Raw genomic sequence first — 21,161 nt, forward strand, 5'->3', positions numbered from 1 at the left:
CAGTAAATGTTATTAGAACAATAGCCCATACATTGTAAAAGTTTGCAACAATGATTAAGGTAAGGTTTGCACAAGTCGAACTTTTTATTTCTTTATTTATAGCTAAACATTAAGATGTTTATCGCTTATTGTTGAGTGTATGCAAAATTTGTAAGACCCTAACTTTGAATGGTTTTGGGTACTTCTGTAACATGATCATCTTGGCGACCATTAATTGGCATTGATGGACTTGACAAAATGTTGATGGCTAGGAGAGTCTATTTTGGAGTGTATTGACACATAGACAAGGCGCACCACAAACATATCAGGTGCCCTTACTCAAAATGAGTGCATCGCAGACCTTGGTAACATGCACTAGTTGGACGCACCATGACAAGCTTGGAAAGGAACTTGGCAAGAAAAGGCAAAGGAGGTTACCACAAGTAGCCTCATCTACAAGTAGGCATTGTGCATGGCGAACAAGGTTAGCATAGAGAGCTTGAATGACTTGGGTGCTTGGACTACATGTGGACCAAAGGAGTTGGGCAGCCCACACTTGGCATTGCAATGGACGACAAAAGTGCCTTCAAGTGTAACTACCTACAAAGTGCAATCTTAGGATGTACTCGTTGAGCACACATCCACCAGACACGCGTCTGTCGAGCACACATCCATCGGACGCACTTGGGCACATTGTCTGGCACACTTAGGCACATTGTCAGCCACAATTGGGTGGACTCAAATGAACTTGGCCGTAGTCAGGTGAACTCAAACAGACATTGGCACAATCAAGTTAACTCATACAAACTTGGGTCGAGTTGGACAAACTTGGATGTACCAAGATGGAATTGGACAAACTCAAACGAGTTAGGCGAACTTGGGCTAAGTTGGATAAACGTGGAAAGACTTGGGCTGAGTTGGACGAATGAACTGGGTGGCCTTGAGACGACTTGGGCAAACTTTGGCAGATTTGGGTGCATTGCCAATTGCACTCATTGGACATCGATGGTAGCCAAACAAGTCACCAAAGGGAAACAAGTTGACAAACATCACTTCGGTCCACCTTAGAATGAATGAGCTTGAAAGTGTAAAGCAAGTCTCATGTAAAAGGAGGATGCATCAAATGTTCTAAGGCAAGAAGAAGTGATTGCTCATTCACAAGGACTGTAAAGGAGCTTTTCCATTGCTAGGTTCAGGGTAAGGTACAAACAGGGCAATAGCACTAACTGAGTGAAAAGACAAAGGAGATGGGAACTATAAGTGGCAAACCTATAGTTGCCTTAGGGGTAGGATTTTGCAAGTCTATTGGAGAGTAAATAAAAGACTAGTGCCTTAGATAGATTGTTCATCTATAATAAAGTTGTAGGTAGGAAGTTGCGGCTCCCTTATTGTAAACCTATGGCATTCTTCAAATAATAAAGTTTAAGCACCTACCTTAGGTGCTACCTATACATGTTTGTTGTGGATTCTTTATGATTGTTAGATGTTAATGTTTGTTTCTTTGCTTTCCATTGCCTAAGTATAAAAGTAATGTTAGGATGGTTTAAAGGCCGTGATTATTTGAAAAAATTTGAGGTCAAAAATGGGCCTCCTAAGGAATATTATAAAAAATAGTGGAAATAATAAAATAATATTAGATTACATCATCAAATTTTGGAGTAAAAAACAAAAGGAAAAAAAATGCAACTCGTATTTCCAACTTATCTCCCACAATTTTACTAAAATTTCAAGTGGGAGCACTCGTTGAATGGAGAATTTAATTCCTCATCCAAGGAGTACCCATGTTGCATACCTTTGAGGGAGCCTTCTACACAAAAAATGAAAAATACATAATAATAATAAAAAGACGTGATTGCAATCACGTTTTTCATGTATTTCTCATTTTTCGTGTAGCAAAATCCATCGAAAGTATGCAACATGGGTACTCCTTGGATGAGAAATTAAATTTCGCATCCAACGAGTGATCCCGCTCAAATTTTGAGTAAAACTATAGGGAGATAAGTCGAAAATACGAGTTGAAAAAATTATTTTTTTTTATTTTTTAATCTTGTTACTCTTTTACTCCAAAAAAGGTAAATTATCCCCATGGTTGACATCATCTTGAATCCTCTTAGTTATTATAAAGTTGATTTTGGTTGTACATTTTTGTTTCGAGGCCTAATTTAGACCTCAAAATTTCTCTAATGTAGGTGTGTGCCTATTGTTGAATGAACTTGGTTGAGTAGGATTTATTTGCATTTGGTGGATTGTAACTTAAGGAAAAGTTATGGATAGACCTTCAATGAAGAGGGTTATACAAGTTGTAGGATGGTATCAAAGCGTACTCTTCACCAATTTCTAAAAGAAAGGTGGTTTTAGAGCCAAATTTTTGGTTGTCTTCACCACAAGAAGTGATATTAGAGCACTCTTCTTTGGAAGGAACGTGAGGCAAAGCAACATACTTTAAGACAAGTTTTTGGACAATCATAGGAGTGGATTGAAGACTAGAAAGTACAAACTTAGTACCTTGTTGCAATAGGCATTGAGACAATTCACCCACACAAAATGGTGAATTCTCTTGTCATTTCAAGAATGTTGCACATGGTCAGCAAGTTGAACGAAGTATTTGAGACTTGGGTGGGGATTTCAAATGTGCCTAGAGCATCAACACATTTATGGGATGCAACACGAAAAACACAAAGAAAGAGTTATGGAAAACCAAGATGGAAGCCATGGCCATGGACTTGGAATGATATGTTGAGATTTGTAGCTTGGGAGATATTCCAAATCCTAGGTTTGAGGGTTGTGGAGGAGTTGGCACACAAGTGTGGCTTATGGGCATGAAACACAAGCCTGTGGGCTTTGCACCCAAGCATATGGGTGTGAATCCATGAGGAGATTTCTACATGTGATGGATGGAGATGATAGAGGGCATTGAGGCAAACTCAATGCAATGAAAATCATCCAAATCCGAGGTGTAGAAGTCAAGATATTAATTTTTGAAGTTAAGTGTGGGAAAATTGTCTAGAGAAGTCAAGTTGACCTTGACATGAGGTGACCCTTTGTTGGGCTAGACGTTTCCCTAGAAGAAGATATAAATAGAGGGCTTGTGTGAGTCATTTGACATCTAATGGACATCTAATATCATAGATTGCCTCTTAAATAGGGCAGCAGACTTCTGGCCAGATCAGGACGCGAGAGAAGAGGTGAGTTTGGTTGTGTTTATGTCCTTCTTTTGTGGGTTGTTATCTCTATTCAGTGGGTCGTAGGGTAGTGCTTCTACAGCAGCATAGTTGGGGACTGTTGTGAGGGTCGAGAGGCCTAGTGAGGGCTCTCTCACCCAGTCGCATTCTCTAAGAAGCCAACGCAAGAGATCGGGGATACAACACAGGTAAAACAAGGGTATTTCCTTGCGTTTTTGGCAGGTCTCTCCTTGTTGTAAAAGACCATGGGCTATAGAAATCCTTGTGGAGGTCCCCAAGGCCTAAAACAATGCATGAAGAAGGTTGAAGGAGCAGTGAAGGGAGCAACCTAGTGGGACAAGGAATACAATGAGTTTGAGCAGTGGGTTAGGGCTAGTGGTGTGCCCTAACTAGTCTTCTAGAAGCACAGAAATCAAGGCAAGAGGGCGGCAGCAATATGGTTGCAGATGGTCTCTTGATGATGAGTGGGTGCTAGTGGATAAGTGTCCTAGAAGAGGATAGATTGGAGGAGTTTGTTAGCAGCCAAGAGGAAGGGTGATCCTAGTATGAGGATGCCCTAACCAGTGTGCAAATGCTATAGAAAGGATTGGTCACTTGTGGTTTGTTGGAGAGCAGCATGAGAGTGGACCAAGTGTGGACAGTGGATTGGGCACTTAAGGTCTGTTGGAGGGCAACGTGATAGTGCCCAAGTTGGAGCTCATTGTGCACCATCTTGATGGATTAAGGTGGTTGCTAGAGTGGCAGAAGAAGAGCTCAAGGGTCTAATCAACCAAGAGCAGTTTGATTAGCCCTAAAGTTGCATGTGGAGAAGGACATCTACAACAGAAGAAGGGTGGTCCTCCTAGCTCGTGTTCATTGTGGGAGAAGGACATCTTGCAGTGATAGGTGGTATCCCTCCATGCCCTATGTTAGTCTTCATTGGAGCAGCGAAGAAAGACTATAGTGCGCTGAAGTCCCTAAGTAGCTGAGGAGCAGCAGTGAGCAGTTGTAAGTTGTTCACAAACAGAGTTATGAACAACTAAACAGGAGTCTCGATGTGTTGATGCGTTGATGGACGAACGATCAATGAGAGCAAATTGTTGAGCTGAGATTCAGTGGCCAAATGGACTTGCAGCATTAATAGAGGCAGATGTTGCAGATCGAGAGCCAAAGGACCAAGCAGGTACAAGGTACGATCGAGAGAATGTGAGAAAGTGCGCTACATCAGCCAAATGGTCAAAGTATCTTGTTGACGGCAGATTGATTGTCGATGGACTGACACCAAGCCCCAGTGTTGTATCTTTGTATTAGAGGATGTATGAGGGCCACTATCCCTATTACGGGAACCCTAGATTGTTGTATTATTCACTTGGATTAATATAAAGCAGTTGGGTTATTGTACAAAATTGTGTAAAAAGTTGTCTATATTTTGCGCACTAGTAGATTTACTGGTGTTTATATTCCATTGTGCAAAGTAGTTTCGTTGTGATACTTGGTTTGGTAGCGTCAGCGATTTAAGATTCTATCCTAGAAACCAGTATCATGGAAAAACAACATGGTATCAGAGCTACTTTGAAGGGCCAGTGAATCAAAGTGTGCATGGCAAGGCAGCTCAAAGGGAATTGTGGGTGTCTAGATCATGGAGCAAAGGGTTCCACTAAAGACATGGAGATGTGGTCTTGACTGGCTTGGCAGCGAGATTGGTTGGGAGTTCTAGTGGATTTGTGGTGAACCTGGGGAACAACAGTTTGTTGTAGTACATGTTGCTCATCATGGACTTCCTATGACTTGTCATGGATCGTTGGGACAGCTCGAGGATTATTTTGGCATGGATGAGATTGGTTTGATCAAGATTGCTTCATGTGATGGACTACAAATTGGCAGGCTAGTTTCTTCATCAGATCATGATGTTGCATATCCAAGTTGGAGGGATTTACAAGAGTGGTATTTGATCTAGAAGGATGAGTGCTTGCAGGATTGAGCCAGTGGAGAGGTTGTAGGCTCAGAGGGAGTCTAGCCTCAGAGGGAGCAACCTCGTGGAGGTTTGGGAACTTCAGGTTCAAATGTGATGAGGAAGAGGCACTACTGAGATTGCAGGGTTCATTCTACAGAGTATGTTGCAGTGATGGACGCCAGATGGGCTAGTGTCGTCGGTGATATTGATGGATACTTCCTAGTGTTAGAAGTACCTCCCTCGCTAAGAGGGAGTGTTGATATTTGTAGCTTGGGAAGTACTCCAAACCCTAGGTTTGAGGGTTGTGGAGGAGTCGGCACACAAGTGTGGCTTATGGGTCTGAAACCCAAGTCTGTGGGCTTTTCACTCGAGCATATGTGTGTGAATCCATGAGGATGTTTCTACATGTGATGGATAGGGATGACAGAGGATGCCAAGACGAACCAAATGCAATGGAAATCATCCAAATCTGAGGTTTAGAAGTCAAGATATTAATTTTTGAAGTTAAGTGTGGGAAAATTGTCTACAAAAGTCAAGTCGGCCTTGACATGAGGTGACCCTTTTGTTGGGCTAGACGTTTCCCTAGAAGAAAATATAAATAGAGGACTTGTGTGAGTACATTTTACATCCAATGGGCATCTAATATCATAGATTACCTCTTAAATAGGGCAACAGACTCCTGGTCAGATCAGGACACAGGGGCAGAGGTGAGTTTGGGTGTGTTTGGGTGTGTTTTTGTGCTTGTTTTATAGGTTGTTATCTATGTTCAGTGGGTTGTAGGGTAGTGCTGCTATAGCAGCGTAGTTGGGGATTGTTTTGAGGGTTGAGAGGCCTAGTGAGGGCTCTCTCACCCAACCGCATTCTCTAAGAAGCCAACGCAAGAGATCAAGGATACAACGCAGGTACAACAAGGGTATTTCCTTGTGTTTTTAACAGGTCTCTCCTTGGTGTAGCAAATCGTGGGTTGTAGAAATCTTTGTGGAGGTATGAGGGCCATTATCCCTAGTACAAGAGCCCATGATATCAATATATAAAGGTCAATGGCTTTTAAAAGGCTTCATGAGCGATTCCTGCTTTGGATATCACATGAGTTCCAAGATACCCAAATGGCCTGGATTGGAAGTTCATGCATAATATGCCGCAATTTGAGGGTGATCCATCCACAACAGTTGACCACAATGCAAACTTATTAAGCATGCTTTTGAGGTTAATGTGGTTCATCTAGACAACCTCATGGAGTTGTTTATTTCCTTTATTTAATACAACCACCGAGGTTGGCTTGACTCGTGTGAGCTTGAAAACATTTCATCTTTTATCGAGTTAAACAACAAATTAGTGAGCTTGAAAGCATTTCATCTTTTATCGAGATAAACAACAAATTCGTGGAGTATAAGGGACCAAAATTCGAATCTAATGAAGTTGCTTGTGAGAGCCTAGAGGCAACCCTCCAAAGGGAAGGTCTCATTAGTCAAGATGAATAGGTTGGAGATAACCTTGAGGATCTAAGTGATGTGCAAGAAGATGAGTCCTCGTTGGGTCCACATGATGAAAAGGACGATTTTGAGAATATATGTGTTTGGAAGGATGAGTCTATGGAAAGTGAAGTTGAGACTAACCTTACCTTTCTCAAAGACATTATTCTCAATGATTCTCCTTTTGAGAACCTTAAGGAAGGTGATCCCATTAGCCCCTTGGAAGATGACACTGGAGATTACTTCTGCATTGAAAAGGAGAAATGGGAAATTGTTGCTCCTCAATTTGCTTGTGCTCCCTTTCTCTCAAGAATTATTTATGATGACATGTTCATTGATACCCTTGGGAAGGAGAATTATTATTTTCCCTTGCATGAAGAGGGGCAGTTGGAAGTAATCGATTCTCCTTTTAGGGGAGACTCAATATTTGATACTAATATTGATGAAATCGATAAGACTCCCACCTATCCTCCTTATGATTCTATATTCAAATTGCTTTAGCCTTTAGATTATGATTTTGAAGAGGAAACACCTGTTGAATATAATACTCCACTCTCCCCTTTTCCTTTTTCTCTTTTCCATCATCTTAAGTCTTCCACAAGTGATTCCCTTACCCCTTTTCGTAAGATCTCCAGTGACCATGATCCCTTTCCCCATTATGAGTATCGCGTCAAGGAAGAGCCCCTCATTGAATATACTGTATCTCGTTCAACACACCCTCGAGATTATGATCACTCCATAACCTCCCCTCTCCAATGTGACCATCACCTTGAGCAGCCTATTTGTTGCACTCCTTTCCCTCGCCATTGGTTCCCATCTCATCACAACCTTGTGGCATCTACAAAGCACAATATTATGAGCAATGATTGCAATAAGAAGTTCTTAAGGGCCACCATTGTATACTTAGAGGGAAGGCCCCACACTTCTAGATTGACTCATGTTCCTTTTCTTAGGGATTCCTCTTACCTTGCATGGAAACCATATTTTCCCACCTCCCACCAGTGAATGCAAAAGAGCCTTCATAAATGTATGTAAGTTTTCCCACCTATAAATGTATGTTGTGAACTCTTTATGATTATTGGATGTTATTGTTCCTTTATTTGCTTTTATATTGACTAAATATTAAAATATTTGCTAAGTGTTAAAGTATTGTTGGGATATTTTAAAGGTTATGTTCAACGAAATTCATTGATAGTAGGCACACATCCAACCACAAGGTGTAAGATCCCAAATTGTCAAAACTTTCAACAAATCTTCCACACTTTAGTGTTTTGATTAAAGTAAACTTTCAACAAGAACAAAAATATGAACAAGATCTAGAAATGCAACCCTTTATTTATATTATTAGCTAAAGAGAATAACACATGCCCATACAATAAGATTGGAACCCCTGCAAATGGCACGGTTGCTCAACAATGACAAATCTAAGACACTAAACCTCACTTGTGAAACTTGGATGGATCCACCACACAAATGTCATGACGGGGTTTTTGTCCCAGGATCAAAGTGGAACTGGCCATGCCAAGTTCTCGACAAACACAATAAGATAGACAACTCAGGATTATCCAAAGGTCTATCTCCTATCCCCTTTAATAGGCTTGATGGACTCTCTAGAAATCTTATTTTATTATTTTCCCTCGAAAAACAAAGGAAAATACCATGGGTAAATTCTATCCATTTTGACCATATCAAGAAAAGGGAATATTACAAATCCTCTCGCCCAAAGATTGCTTGCCCTCAAGCAATCCACTTCTATCCACAACAAAATCATTTGTACATTAATACTAGGATCCCATACAACCCAATGTGTTATTCCATGCCTCCATGCTAAATGATCTTGAATGTATTCTTCAATACCTGGATCCCAAACAATCCTTCGACCAATCCTTCCCTCAATAGATTCACCTGGATCCCAAACAATCCTCCGCCGAATCTTGCCCCCAATGGATTCTCCTAGATCCCAATGCCACCTAATTCCTCGGACCTATGGGCTATGATACCATCTCAGACCTCCATTACTTCCCATGCTTAAGGGCCCAAGCTATAATATGCCCTTGGCTAAGAGTATCCTCCTAGGAATCATCCCATCAATAGAGTTCCAACTCATAATCTCTCGCCAATCCATCTCGTGGGAAGGATATAATGCATGAATTCCTGCACATGGAATAAGTCTACCATGTTGATGTTGCCTAATGCTCAACTCATGTTGCTCCACCCGATCACCCAACATGATCCATTTGTAGAACTTTTCCCTGCTCTCCCTAATGTATAAAGATGGTTTGGTAGTGTCGCAAGCCCTATCTATGTACTCCTGTAGAGGGTTGCTCTGGAACTCCCAATTGTATTCCTCCTGTTGCCTTGTGAGGGACTTGAGACATTCCTCTACACTAGACAATTTGGTTGCTAACTCAGCACATACCCCTATGAGCTCCTCAATTTTTCTGTTCTCTTGTAAGATAGTGTCTCAGGCTGTCCGAACTCTCTGCTTCAACATCATAAGATCTGTCTTGAAATGTGTGATCTTTCCCCAAAAGTCCTCTACTGGCGATTATGGTGCCCTGTTGAATGTATTTTAATTGTTTTCACCAAATGCCCCACGACCACAGCTTCAACTTGAGCCTTTGACCAACTCTCTGGGAATGGTTCATCCTGCACATTATGTTTATCATGCTCCTCCTCATGATCATGCTCATCATGTCGGTTCACTATTGTTGGCTCCTCACTCAAGTTTTCTTGGCCTCCCACATCTGTGAAGACAATATGTTGTTCATCTTCTCCAATTGTCGAACATAGATGCACTAGTGGACTGCTATCTATACTTGACTGCTCATATTCTTTATGGGCATCCGCCTAGAAACATATGGACTCAGTTGTATAGCATCCTACCTCATCAATACCATTATGTAAAACTTCCTCATGCACTTCCCAATGCTTATTATCCTGGAATTCTCCCTGAATAATATCACATTGCTACTCACCATCCTAAAAATCAATAGACCCAACTATAGAAGACCCCCCATGATCTGAAGGAATCTCCTCTTGTTTTGTCCTTGTTGCCTCCTTCCTATCACCTGGACATGAATGGTTAGGTGCCCAAGATCCCTTGCAGATAAAGCATAGTCCTCTCCTTCTTAGTTCATTCTTGTTGTAGGTTTTACTACCTTTGTTCTTGCTTCCTCCATCAATCATTTTAAGCTCCTTAGTCAACACCCTTCTGAGCAATTTTATGTTTTGCATGACCAACTTCTCCACTAGATCATAGGCAGCTGGTGATACAATTAGTTCCTTCCTCCAAATGGTCAAAAGTTTGGATCTTAGTATCTTGCAAATGTCGACATCTCCTTCTAGGAACAAGGACACAATCTTTTGCATGCTTGTTTTGACACGATCTAGATGAGTTGATGTAATGCTTGTGTAAAATTTCTGGAACAATTGAAAGATTAAGTCATCACATTCCAGATTCAGCATGAATGTGCCAAAGTTAAACTCTGCCATGAGTTCTAAGATTTTGCGCTGCTTCTGAAAGGTAGGAAGCATGATGTTGTTCAACCCCTGAAGGGCTTCTACTATCAGCTGCAATATCTCTCTCATGATATCATTATTGTAAGGCAGTAGTGGCGATGTTAAAGTTATGATCCTGCTGAGACAAGAAGCAACTGTGAGCCTGACCTCTTCACAAGGATGCTCCCAGAGTTTGGGTTGTATTAATGTAAGCATGGATGGCTTGAGAGCCCAACTGAGTTTCTTCCATTTTGGTTGCCCCACCCTAGACAGACATGTGTCTAATTCCTCCAATTTATGAAGGTATATGTCTAACTTTGTTTGTTGCAATTCAAATCCAAGTGTGAAGAGCTTAGCCCCTCTTCCATGTCCTTCCTTCACTTTCCATGGGTGCTTCAGCTACAGAATGACATGGACTCTTTTCAAGAATGGTTTGCTGCTTTGACCATCATTTTGGTCTAAGGAGGTATTGTTGCATAAAGGACCATATATTCTCACTTGTTCATCAAGAAGTTTTTGGGTGTTTTCCAAGGTCTCTTCAAGACAATCCATCATCTCCCATACCAAAGCAAGAAAGGAATACACTAATTCTTCATAGTGAGATTATGTCAATCATGCCTTCGAAAATATTAAGTTTACCTTCAAACAAATTTGGCCAAGAGATGCCAATGAATAAAAACTTGTTGTAGCCACGAATACAATAATCCCCAATGACTTGAATCACATTACATACCTTTACTAATGGCTCCACACATCATCACATAATGACACATAATCCCATTTGGGCATGTGTTTTTGTGGACCAACCAATGATATTTCCACACATTTTCGTGTTATTCTACACACGGAGACCTTTCCAACGGCACAATAAGCGCGTCAATCGGAGTCCGTATGCAAAGGTTATGTCACTCATAAGTTGACCTTCTTGTTTTCACACCTATAGTTTGAGAGGATGCCGCATCAGCCCCCATTATTTATGGAAAAAGGGCTAGCCACGTGTTTGTGATGTAAAAGACTCTAGAAGAGTCTATATTGTAACTCTAGTTAAGAGTTGATGTAGTCAAACTTAACCACTAGTAGGCTATCGGGTTGTGTTATAACTGGGCCACTAGGAGGAAGAGGCATTCCATTCTTTCAAGAGCATTTTGTTCCATAGTTGAGAAAGGATAGCCAGGATAAATAGGAGGTAGAGCACAAAAAGAGAATTTGTGCACTGTAGCAGCCCACAGGCCACAAGCATTACTTCTTTGTACCTGCAGCCATATTTCAAACAAAGAAAGAGAGCAAAGCAGTCTCACCTTCCAGCTGGGTTTTCTCCCAAAAGGGTTTCCCAGAGAGCATATATTGTGTCTTGTGTGTGTGTTTATTTTGTCATTCTCTACTTTTCTACATAATTTCCATTCATATGCATGCACTAATTACAGTTAAATCCACGGATCTTTTAATAAACTATAGTAGTGTAGAATTTTCAAAGTTTTAATATGATATTATTAGATCTGTTGTTACGAACTATCCAATGGAATATCCACGGCAGTTTACGGATCAAGAAATGATGAAGGGATGAAGGAAATCAAGGTAATAAGGGAAATCAAGAGGAATAAAGGGTATTTGGAGTACAAATCAAGATATAAAAGGACACTCTCTTAATGGTTCCTCTTGTATTGTCTTATAAGCATTCTAAATTAGAATTGACTAGATCATGTTAGGCATCTACTATTGTAATACAAATCTCCTACATTTAATATGCGACAATTGACAATAATACAGAGTTCCTATGTATTATTCCAATGAATGGATTGTCTCATATTATGAAAGATTAATATGCTTAGACTTCGTTATATTTGGTTACAAATTATTCATTATTTGGCAGTACTTATTGCAATTATAACATAACTAACTTTGAGAAGATGAGTAAATTAATATTCTAATAGTAGCCCTACCTGGTTTTGACTATTTCCCCTAACAGGCTTTGAATGATGTTGTAGAGTGAACGTCATAACATTGGAGTAAGCATAATCAAAGTCTACAAAACACTGATGCAAAAAGTAGAGAAAAATTGCCATTATTATGTGCCAATGGCATATATGTCCCAAATGATGTGGGAAGCCAACCATGAATAGGACAAGATTGAATGGTTACTCAGGGATACAACCACATTACAAAGAACCGCAATAGACTAATATCAAGCATCAAGTAAAATAGACACAAAGAACCGCAATAAACTAATATCAAGCATCAAGTAAAATAGACACAATGGTAAAGTGGAGAAACACAATCCACTTGTAATTCAGAACATAGAAGAAATTTATGCAGAAATATATACTACAACACAATTAAAGAATAGATGAGTGAAAGAGCTTCAAGAAGATTACTAGGGATAAGCAAACAATTATACACTACACCACCGAATGAAATCAGAATAAGATGGTTAGCTTAAGGATATTCCCATGGCACAAAAATAAATTGAATATACTTTCACCATATGTGCATTGTATACACTGAAGCACTGAAAGGATGCCTAAACCTTGATATAAAGAACAAAACAAAAGAAAAAATTTATCATCCTCTAATGACAATGAGTATGATAAAAATGGAGTCACTAAATTTTTTGTGAAAATTGATGATGAAAAGACGAAGAAAATCAAGGTAGTAAGAGAAATCAAGAAAAAGAAAGGGTGTATGGAGTACAAAACAACATTTTAAGATAAATGCCTCATCCCATTTTGTGTTAGATATAACGTCAAAATACATAATACACAGGAGTGAAAATTTAATAAAAATGCCACGAACATAACTTAAGGGAAAGAGGATCAAAATGTATATCCAATGCAACCGACACTCCACCTAGTGGGGAATATAAAACCCAACAACAAAATCAAAACTTAAAACCCAATAATCAAAGTCAAAGAATTAGGACTAGAGCATTGAAATTTACAAGGGTCGATGGAGAAATTGACGCAACCAAATCTCACCCAAACTTTGAAATAGCATCCTCATAAGTGCACTAGAGAGATAGATCTAATGTATTAAAGAAAGTGTGAAATCCAAACACGTGTATTAAAAACAGAAAAACACAAGTGCACCTAAGAGAAAAATGTCAATCACAAGAGAAAAACATCAAAGCTAAGTGCCCTTGAGCTTATAAAACTTCGTGTTTCAAATAAAAAAAAACCACAAATACAAATGAGTGTTTGAGTTTTGCAAGCATACACAACTCAAGTGAGGTGCCCCTTCAACATGGTGAATTGTCCCTTCAAGGGGTTATGAATCCAAAATACAATGCACAGACCATAGACCTAATATTGAACCTGTGTATCAAGTTTGACTAGGTCAACCTTAACCATAAACCTAATATATAATAAATCAAATAAAATAAGACCTTATCCATAATTACGAGTACAAAACGATACATGAGAATGGGTCATGGCCCATTAAAACACGAAAGGAATCATCTAGAAGAGATTGCATGGTGATGAGAAGAGGCATGACCCATGAAAGCATGTTAAGGTCCATCTGAAGTATCCTTTAAAAGAAGTAATGGGAAAGATCTTGGTAGATCATGAGTTGGAACTTAATGGGAGAGATTTAGCGTATCATGAAAACCTTATTAAACATAGCCTCTCTATATTCAACCACTCCATGATTGGTGAGATCATAAAGGAGGTATCCTAGAAAATTTTCATTGTAGCCAGCTGCCAACCATAGTATAGGAGGAGACTAGAGATACTAATGTGTTTCACCTTTCATTAGAAGAATGGGCCCATGTACTAGATCGACAATTTCCGAAATGCAAAATAGAATATTTGAAGTTGTACACGTTGTTGCCACCCTCATATGCATAAGATCATAAGCACAAGTTTTGGAGGAGAATGTTTGTTCTTGGTGGATGGCATTGTTGATTGGATAGACATTTCTACACGTTTTCATGCATATTCTTCCACTAGGAACATCTTTTGGGGTGTTTTCACTCATCCCAAGGCAAGAGTTACATATTTGGAGGCATTAAAGAGGAAGCATTTTACATAAGTTTCGAAAACTATATTAAGCATCTTTATCTGAGGCATGCATCATCTTTTAGGGTAGCACACCACTTGGAAGGCTCTAGAACAACACGTGCCAAGAATAACTCACTCTTTGAAAAGTGCCTTTTATGGAAGGGTCTAGAAGACACTTGTAAGTGATCTAATTCAAGTAATAAAACATTGTTTAAGGAGCACTCCACTTGGAAGGCCTTAGATTAACATGTATCAAGAAAACATTGTTGTTTAGGTGGATGATAGGGGCATAGGACTGATACTTCTGCATATAGACCTGTGGAAGTTGTCGAAAGATCCCTTAACCTTGGAAAATTACATTGATAAAAGAATTATTGAAGTAATTTCCTTTTATGCGAAAAAAGTGAGTTAATCTAATTAAATATGAAGGTTATTTGCATTATTGAATTAAATGAATCTCAAACATTGATCTCAAATGAAGATCCCTTAACCTTAGCAAATTACATTGATAAAAGAATTATTGAAGTAATTTCCTTTTATGCGAAAAAGTGAGTTAATCTAATTAAATGTGAAGGTTATTTGCATTATTGAATTAAATGAATCTCAAACATTGATCTCAAATGTTGTTGATATCTAATATCAATCGTCAATCACTTTGGAGATTAGGGTTGTGGATTCAGTCAATAACTCAAACTTATAAAAGAAAGGCTAGGGTAAGGGAGTAGACACATCAAGTGAACACATGATAGTGAGTTAATGAGATCTCAGTGATTGGGTGGAGAAGGACATTTATCCAAGAATGGAGAGTCCAAGGAAGAACAGCAAGGGAGAAGCATCCAGATCAGCCAAGCAAAATAAAAGGACAAGTTTTGAGGGTTTGATCAACTGGATAGTTTCCAAGTTTTTGTTGTTTGTATTTTTTCTCAAAAGTCATTTTCCCAGGAAAGGAGCCCTTGTATGCTGAAGATTAAATTAATGAAACAGAAGATTTGAAGGGCAGAAATTCATGTATTAATATGTGAGATTGGTTTCATTTTGCTTCAACTGAAAGTTTAGTTTATTTACTGTTGAAATCCCAACAATGCTTTTTATTTCGTAAGCTGCAAGTTTAATTAAGCTACAGCAAGGAAATTACTAGAAAATAAATTTGTTAGTTTCTGGGGTTAAAGAAATTTAACAGCTTAGTTGTGCATCCTAGGGTTTTCTAGGAGGTTCTAATCAAGAAATAAATTGCACGGTGAACCTATAAGGATGAGGCCCCTTCACTTGCAGTGTGAGTTTTGATGGTGGAAAAATCCTTAGACTATCCAGTGGAAAGTGAAGATATCTTTTGCGGGTTTAGAGCTTCATTAAGAAAATACTCAGGACTGTAATCTTCATTTGTAAGGCTATCATTATACCATTTGCTTTCTCTTCTATGCTGGAAGATATCTTTTCTGTTTTAGGGTTGTTTGCCAGTATGTGAGGCCTGAAGAGTGACCTCAGACCTGTTGGCCTTCCCAAGGGTTTCTAGTTTCAGATCTGGGTTGTCATGTATTGCGACTCTTATTCTAACGGAAGCCTTATCTTTTGCTTCATATATTCAGATTTGATGTTATGTGACAAGGAAAATATATAACGAAAGTGTTGTAGCATCTTATTGAGTATAGTATGTTCAATGAAGTGAATTCTCCAAACTCATTATAAGAATACTGTTGTCCGTAACACATTTGGGGTTTAAATATCTTCTATGATTAAGTTCTCCAAATCATTGAAGTATTTTGACTTCATAGCCCAAGGATAAAGCATTCATTTACTTGAATTCACCATTAAGATACCTTGTTTGGTGAATCCATTGGGAAGGAAATTTGAAGAGAAAATAACATACAAGTAGTTCTTCGCTAATATTGGTTGCACTTTTGGTTGAACCAGGAAAATCTTATAGAAGGTGGTGAGAGAACAAATCCACCCAGGCATCATAATATTCAGGTACAGAGAATTTGAAATTCTCCAAGATATAAGGTACTTATTTATTAAAAATACAAGGCAACAAGCTACAACATGGTCCATGGGTTCATGGAAAGAAAACGTGTAGAAAGCCTTGGACATCACAACCTTTCAAGGAGCCCTGTTACCCCTCTTCCAGCAGGGGTACCTATATCAAATTTTCTCACAATTCAATGCTAGATATTAAAGAAGGGCAGACATAACAAGTCCATTGTTTCTATGCCTATAGGACAAGGGTCCAAAAAAACATTTAATGTTTTCCTACTCTTGCAATGAAGATGATCTGATTAAGGATCAGGAGAGTAAAGCTTTCAGAGACTTTGAATTGCTCTGAAGATATTGCCGATACTTCATCAAGAGGAACCCTTAATGTTAGAGACGAAAGTTCAAATTCAGATCCTCTTTTAACAGAGTTTAATCATTTGAATAATTTGAAAACTGGAAGGAAAGAGGTCCTCAACTCCAGCATAATTGCAGCCAGAGAAGTATATAAACAGCACTGTGCCATTCCAGTCCTAACAAAGGTCGATCGGACTTCTGTCAAAGGTGATGATAATCTCAGCCCATATCAATGGAACAAATCCATATTATTCTAGATGACCAACAAACTGCAAAAAGTAAATGGGGCTATTACAAGATCAATAAATATGCCAGCGTGTTTGATCAATAAATCTGTACGATGATGTTGGTCCAGATTTGAATGATGGCTTTGAATAGAGCGGGGACAGGTTTTTAGAGTTGCCTTTTCATGACTATCTAATGATCAGCCCTAGTAATAATTGTGTCGAATATGAGGACACCTGTTCTCACAAAAGGATGTAAATTGCAATCTGACGGATATTTTCCTTTGGCTGCCAATAGTTTGCACCCAGGCATTATAGGTGAACCTAGTAGTTTGCACCTGGGTAATCAAACCCTTGAAATTCAAACATAGCAGTTGTCTCCTAAGAATCTTGGGAGTGACAGAATTTTCAGTTACAATCTTGACGGTTCCTTCATGTACAAAGCTAAAAGTGACATTCATGATGATGAAGAAAGGGTATGCTATTATTACCCTAAGCCTGTGGAGAATTCTAAGAATCTTGGGAGTGACAGAATTTTCAGGTATAATCTTGACGGTTCCTTTATGTTCAAAGCTAAAAGTGACATTCATGGTGATGAATAAAGGGTATACTATTATTACCCTAAGCCTGTGCATAATTCTAATGAAGAATATGGCAGACAGAATACAACTTCGGAGTCCTCAGATGTCAACGATTGAGAAAGAAAACCCATTGTTGAGTTCAACATGAGCAGTTTGTGTCCTGTAAAAGAAGCATGTCTTGACTGTCCTGTTTGTGCAGATATCCAGTATGACAAAACCTTCAATTGCCATTCAATCTGTCATCTTGACCGACCTGTTCCACGAAACTGACGAATAAAAGGTTTCTCATTGATCACCTGAAAGATGGAGGGACTGATGAAACGTGCCTACACATCAAACCATCCAATATGTATTGACTGCTTTGAAAGTTCAAGATATGGCATGTATGTATGATGAAATTTTATAGGAAATGCAAATCCCTGCCTCACAATAGATTTCTGTACTGAGATAGAAGGTGTAAACAGGATGTCATCCCCGAGATATGCTTCTGAAAAAGACACGCCCAAACCTGTAGAATTAAGCCGTAGGGATGTTACTGTGTATCCCGAGTGCGGAGAAAAACCCATCCGTGGTCTGTTTCGGTGAAAAGCAGTGGTTTATTGCCTTCCGCGGGGAAAATTGTGAGAGCAGGCATAGTGAAATTGTTAACGCGGATGCCACTCTGGACAGCTGCAGCGTGAGAGATCAAACCCAAAGCCATACCTAAACTCCATTCGAAGGCGCTGAGCAGTTCGGGGACAGTGGTCGAAGCTTCCGGCAGTTGCGACCGCTGACGTGGTTTTCGGCACGATTTCGGCTGGCACCGAGGGCTGCGGTGCCAAACAAAAACACTCAAACCGAAGCGGTTTGTTATTAGCTGGTTACGTTTCCAGCTAGGGCGTCAGTAGCAAACGAAAAATCTCAGACCCGAGTCTAGGATCACGGTGTCAACGAAAGAACTCAGATTGAGTTGGGGGCGGAGGCCGTGGTGTCGACTATATAAAAATGTAAAAAAATGGATGAAGGAATAATATTTAAAAAAAAAATGAATGAATGATATTTTAATATCAATCCTGGAACAATAGTCTCCTCCATGTTTTTCATTTTTTATAATTTAATCACTTTCTTGTTATGTTAATTGAATACAGTTATAGCAATCTGTTAACATAGTTTCTTTGACATTGTCTTTTTAGTGAGGGGACAGTTAGAAGGTTGGGTCAGCGCATCATTAATTTAAATAATAAGAGGATTGAATTGCAAAAGGCAAATGGCAAGGATGCTAGTGGGTCCATAGACTATATCTCGCGTATATCTAGCCTAGTGGACATTCAAATTGATGATAAGCTGGCTAATCCTTATAACATTTCTCTGACACAAAAGGAGACTGGCAGTGGCTTTGTCATAACTGCCTTGATATCCTTAAAGGCTAAAAGCATCATATTCCAAAATGAAATGTTTTTATGATTCCAATACCCTCCAATTGCAAGAAATACACACATGTTCTTCCCAATCATTTTTAGATCTTTTCCACTATCCCGTTTCACACCAAAATTGATGTGAATTAGTTCTTAGTGAACCCCTCCACCAAGAAATCCATGCGAGTTAGTTCATAATTGACCCGCCACCGAACTGTTGCTTTGACTAAGGAACAAGACCCGTCTATAACCTGGGGCGTGAATTTAAAACTAGAAAATCGATCCACTCTGTGGATCTCTCAACTCATCAATATACATGTGCAAAGCCCCCTTAACCTTTTTAAATTATTTTATTCTCATTTGTAGTAGCTAGATTGGGCGGACTTATTTTAGACATTGCTCTTTATAAAAATGATATTATTTCAAAATGGAGGTTTCTGTGATTCATGATTAAAGCAAAACTCTTCCGAATAAATCACATCATTGTTTTAGGATGGATGCATTTCAAACCCTCACTGAGGTTCATCATCAAGAAAAAGATTATAATGAACCTCAATAAGGGTTCGAAACGCGTCGATCCTAAAACAATAATGTAATTTATCTAAAAGAGTTTTACTTTAAAAATGATATTATTTTATTTTACAAAAATTGAAGCCTCCTCTAAAGAGAGACAATTTCCTTCATTGGTAAGAACTTAAAACCTAGTGTGTGAATTTAAAACTAAAAAATCAATCCACTCTGTGGACTCTAGACTCATCATTATACATGTGCAAAGCCACTTTAACCTTTTTAAATTATTTTATCCTAATTTCTAGTAGCTAGATTGGACGGACTTATTTTAGACTAACCCTTCATAAAAATGTTATTATTTAGTTGTACAAGAGTTGAAGCCTCCTCTTATAAAGAGAGGCAATTTCCTCATTTGTAATCATGGTTGGTTGGAAAGTGCGAGTATTCCTCTCGCAGGGGATAACCTGAGGCGTGAATTTAAAACTAGAAAATCAATCCACTCTGCAGACCTCTCGACTCGTCATTATACATGTGCAAAGCCACTTTAACCTTAATATATATATATATATATATATATATATATATATATTTCTAGTAGCTAGATTAGGTGGACTTATTTTAGACATCGCTCTTTATAAAAATGATATTATTTCAGAATGGACACTTCTGTGATTCATGATTAAAACAAAACTCTTTCGAATAAATCACAGCGTTGTTTTAGGATGGACGCGTTTCGAACCCTCACTGAGATTCATCATCAAGAAAAAAATTATAATAAACCTAAGTAAAGATTCGAAACATGTCATCCTAAAACAATGATGTAATTTATCTGGAAAAATTTCACTTTAAAAATGATATTATTTTATTTTACAGAACTTGGAGCCTCCTCTAAAAAGACATAATTTCTTTCATTAGTAAAAACTTAAAATGTGGGACATGAATTTAAAACTAAAAAATCAATCCACTCTGCGGACCTCTAAACTCATCATTATACATGTGCAAAGCCACTTTAAATTTTTTAAATTATTCCTCTAAACTCATCATTATACAAAGCCACTTTAATTTTTTAAATTATTTTATTCTAATCTCTAGTAGCTTGATCGGACGGACTTATTTTAGACCAACTCTTCATAAAAATGATATTATTTTGCTGTACAAGAGTTGAAACCTTCTCTTATAAAGAGAGGCAAATTCCTCATTTCTAATCATAGTTGGTTGGAAACTCGGAGTATTCTTTGGTTCATGGGCATCAGTTTTTTGGGGTTGATTTTTTTCTATGCCTCTTCCTCTTAGTTATTGTTTATAATTGCTTGTAATTTGTGCTTTGATTTGGTTAATTCTGCAAGGATAGATTGGAGATCACAAAATCGCTTTATTCATCCAATGAGTTGCATAGTCACAGGGAAGGGGAGTTCTAGGCTGCTAGGGTTTTCATCTTAGCCTTAGCTCTCATCAAAATACACATTTTCAAGTGTTGACAATCCCTTTTAGAGGGAATCTTGAACCGAATATGTGGAATATTAATGACAGCTGTTGGTAAAATAGTTGAGACATGTCAAATGAGCAGGTCAATGAGGCCATGTTCCCTATGGGTTATCCTAGGATAGTTTCACCCCAACTGCAGTCATTTGGTTGAACTGCTGACTTCCTACCACGACCCAGCAAACCCAAACACAAACAACTGTTTTATACTTCACTGGACAGGGTGTAACCCCCTGGAACAGCAGAAATTGGGAACAAATTCCTCTAAATAGAATGACGAGAATTAGTAGGCGGAAGTGGATAACGTATCACACTTGTATATTGTCTACTTGTAACTCTTAATTTAAGGAGACAAATTGCAGTCATGCCAGTGATCACTCCACCATCCAGTTGTAATCACTCCACATACTAATTTCTGTACTAAGTACTTATATAAATTTACCCTATAATGGAATATAGACTGTATAGTGTGTACAGTTGCGGTGATCTCTCTTCTTGCATGCGTGAATGAGTTATTTTGCTGCTTTTACCCTGCATATGACAGTAACAAGAACTGCTGCAGTAATTTAGGAGACTACTATAG

This window comes from Pinus tabuliformis, chromosome X, assembly GCF_031772625.1.
Source record: "Pinus tabuliformis cultivar Carrire ecotype Pingquan chromosome X, CPIR1, whole genome shotgun sequence".
Lineage (NCBI taxonomy): Eukaryota > Viridiplantae > Streptophyta > Pinopsida > Pinales > Pinaceae > Pinus > Pinus tabuliformis.